The 3885-nt window shown below is 40.6% G+C and overlaps 1 long non-coding RNA gene across 1 annotated transcript; it reads right to left on the reverse strand.

Moving 5' to 3' along the window:
• Positions 1–479: 479 nt before the first annotated feature.
• Positions 480–3347, reverse strand: LOC133718394 (uncharacterized). Its single transcript, XR_009850273.1, has 3 exons — positions 2413–3347; positions 1781–1859; positions 480–752 (listed from the first exon to the last, which is right to left on the reverse strand). It is a non-coding gene; the product is annotated as an uncharacterized LOC133718394 (long non-coding RNA).
• Positions 3348–3885: the final 538 nt, after the last annotated feature.

Below are 3885 nucleotides of genomic sequence, written 5' to 3' on the forward strand. Positions count from 1 at the left end.
AACATTGATGGCACGTTTACTTACTTGGAATGGAAAATAATCATGAATCGGAGACAACTGGAATGGGAGAAGAAAGGAATCGGTATTGATTCTGGAGGAGTTGATTCCTAAACCCATCTCCCCCCTTCGTAATCAAATTCCTGAGTATTCAGGAATCGATTCCTTACAAGGAGATGGGACCTACACCCATTCTGATTCCTTTATGTGTTAGTAAACGCAGGAATACTTTTACCCGGAATCATTCCGATTCCTTTATGTGTTAGTAAACGTAGGAATAGTTTTACCCCGTAATCATTCCCTCCCATTCCAAGTAAGTAAACGTGCCCTGAGTGTAGCTGAACCCAGATTCATGAACCTTTGTCTCTAAACAATCCCTACGCCTTTACTATCCATCTCCATTACTTTCAACTCACAATCTCAAATTCCAGGTTAGTAACTTCACAATCAAAACCCACAAACTCTTATTGTCACGCCCCGAATTTTGAATAATCAATTCAAATCCGAAACATGAATAATAACAAATTACAACTAACATCCTGAATTTTTTTCTCACAAACAACCACACTTCACAACTCTCAAATTTACAATAACCCAAATCCTCAAGTTATTTATTACAGCACACTCCCACCAAATCAAATTGTAATGCTCAAATGAGCTTAACTCGCCTCACTATTACAATTGCTGTAAAACTATAACCATTGCTCTAACCGCACGATCACCGTCCTGGTTCTCCTGTCCTGTAGGATTACCCGCTACACAATTTGAATAGTGTACCGGGAGTTGCAACAACACAAAACCCGGTAAGCTTTTTACAGCCAGTATGAGTAAACAAGAAAGAACTGTTGATTTATTAAATTACAATTCAAGTAAAATTCAACAGTATTACGTCTGCAAAGAGACATCAAACCACTCATGGAAAACCACAAGGAATACATTTTCACAATCCTCAAATCACAATACACCACACTGGTCCTGCAAACACCCAACCCACATAACACCACTCTGGTCCAACCCAATAACACGTTAGAGCTCTAACTGCCTCGTTACCTCTGACACCTTGGCCTAGGGTCAAGCAACGGCAAAAATACTTCGGTTAACACTATAACCGTCGCGCTTTGGACATCCCCATCCTCAGCACCATATACTTCGGTTAATAATAAACCGTCGCACTTTGGACATCCCCGTCCTCGGTACACAACTTCGGTTAATAATAAACCGTCGCACTTTGGACATCCCCGTCCTCAGTACACAACTTCGGTTAATAATAAACCGTCGCACTTTGGACATCCCCGTCCTCAGTACACAAACACTCCGGTTATCCATAACCGTCAAACTTCGGACACCTCGTCCTCAGAATCCTACATTCTCCAACTCTATACATACTCCAATGTAAATCATGAATATTAACAAGAACTCATCAATCATGATCATCACATATAAATATGATAAGTCAAATTTCAAACCATAATAAATAAATCATCACAATTCCACACTCTTCAATGTCACACCATTCCACATATAATCACGTAAATATATATATATATACACGTAATCACCCACTCAGGAATGACCACTAATATCAACTATAGTTCACACAAGAAAATCATGAAATTCATTTTGTATAATTAAATCATTTTACTTACCTATGGACCGTAGTTGATCAAGTCCATATGATTTAAAACAAATATTTATTCCATAAATATTTTCACACAATTACTACAGAAAATAAAGTAATTAAAGGTACTCGGTTCGTAATATGAACCACGTGAGGTTTACTCACCTCTAAATTCCCGCTGCGTCTTCTTAACAGCTCAAAATACAATTTCACGAATCGTCCGCCAAATCAAACCGTCGATCACCTAATCAAACATGACCTTAACTTAGCCAATAACTCAAAAACATAATCAAACGACAATCCAACGGTCGGATTGAAATTACATGATGATCCAACGGTCGGATCCTCACGGATCGCCTTCCTAATCACTGTTTTGCATTTATACGAAGATCCAACGGTCGGATCTTCGCCCATGACCACACAAAGCCACTGGGACAGTCATAAGATCATCATATCAAAACTACAAGTCCATCTGACGGTCCTAACTTCACAGATCACAAATCTAACGATCGAAATCGATCTAAACTTAAAAATTCATAACTTAATCATACGATATCCAAAAATTGCGTATAATATATCGAAATGATCGTATTGAAATATAGAATCTGAAAATGTACAGAAACCATATTTTTGATCCCCGGAGGTGGCCGGAAAGGGCCGCCGGAGTTAGTGGCAGAGCCGCCGCCGACCACCACCAATGGTGTCGGGGCCGGGCTGCTCTTCTTCCTCTCATCATGCTTGACAACTTTCATAACTAGCACGAAGTCTGAAAATCACCGGAAGGGGTCGAAAATTACCTTGAACAGTATGAAGGTGGCCGGAATTTTCCAGAAACCGGCGAGAAACTGCAGAAAACGGCGAGCTCCAATTCGACGTAAAAACGTCAATTTAAGGCTTCGATTCCTTCTGAAGAGTTGTTAAGAAACTCAAGAAGAACTCACTGGTTCAAGAATCACAGAAAAATATGGTCTGTAGCTCGAGATATACCGATCGAAAGCTTCGGTGGTCGGAAAAATTCCAGAATTTTGCAGAATCCGGCAAGGCTCGATTTCGACGTCAAAGCTTCAATTTCAGGCCTCGATGCCTTCTAGAGAGTTGTTAATAACATCAAGGGGAACCCACTGGAAAAAGAATCAATCAAAACGATGCACTACAGCTCGAGATATCTTGATCGATAGCTCCGGTCTCGTTCTTGGTTGGGTTTGACTTGCAGCCACTGCTACGGGCCACGCCGCCGTGTGAGGCTGCTTCTGGGAGTTTCAGGAAGTTGAGGCGAGCTTGTGGATGGATTTTGGTGAGGATTGGTGACCGGTAGCTTGAGATATCAAGCTTGTTTCCAAAACGAGCTCAAACCGGGCGGAGCTTCCCGCCGCCGCTGGTGGCCGTGTCACGGTGCAAGGCTGCCTCTGGCAGCTGCGCAAGGCTGAGACGAAGCAAAAGGAAGTGGTTCGACGCCGTTTGGTGGCCGGTGGAGGTAGAGAGAGACCGAAGAGCCTTTGCTCTGTTTTCGGTTTCGGTCGAGCGAGAGAGAGAAAGAAGAAAAAAAAAAGAGAAAAAGAAAAAGAAGGAAGGAGACCCGGAGGAAAGGAAAAGGAAAAGGAAAAGGAAGAAAAAGAAATTTCTAAAAGAGAATCCGAGGAAAAGAGATTATAAAAAGAATCTCATATTTCCAAAATTCGTAACATAATCGTACGAACTCCAAAAATTTCGTTCGACATATGCACGCGATCATATCGACGAGCTCTACAACTTTTATGAAGAAAGTTTTTCCCAAATTCCGTACGTAGAAAAGTCGATTTTTCTTGAATCGCACAATTCGAGCTTTTGTTAAAACGAATATTTCGAAACTTCGATAATTCAAAAAGTTGAATTATTTCGGGTAATATTCGTGCAAAAGCACTTTAATCAATTCGCACAATTTCACGAGACGAAATGGAAAATTGCGGGTATTACACTTATTCTCAATTTCAATGTCTCTCTTGCACTGCTTGTAGTATCTTTTTCTTTTTCCAGAATTTCCTTGAGCTATATTCAAAATTTTCTTTGTATGTGTTGAAAACACTAGATGGAACAGGTTTTCAATGAATTACCCTTGCTTGAACAAAGTAATGGAAATCGATCAAATCATGACACAAGAACTTGCTAACGCAGTGTAAACCTCACTACTAAGGAAACATCACTGCGAGGCTGTTTATGTAGCCCACACACATAAAACAATCCACCATGAAATCAAGGTTTTACAAGACACAAGTTGTGGTGTTCAACGCAAC

Source organism: Rosa rugosa, chromosome 6 (assembly GCF_958449725.1).
Source record: "Rosa rugosa chromosome 6, drRosRugo1.1, whole genome shotgun sequence".
Classification (NCBI taxonomy): domain Eukaryota; kingdom Viridiplantae; phylum Streptophyta; class Magnoliopsida; order Rosales; family Rosaceae; genus Rosa; species Rosa rugosa.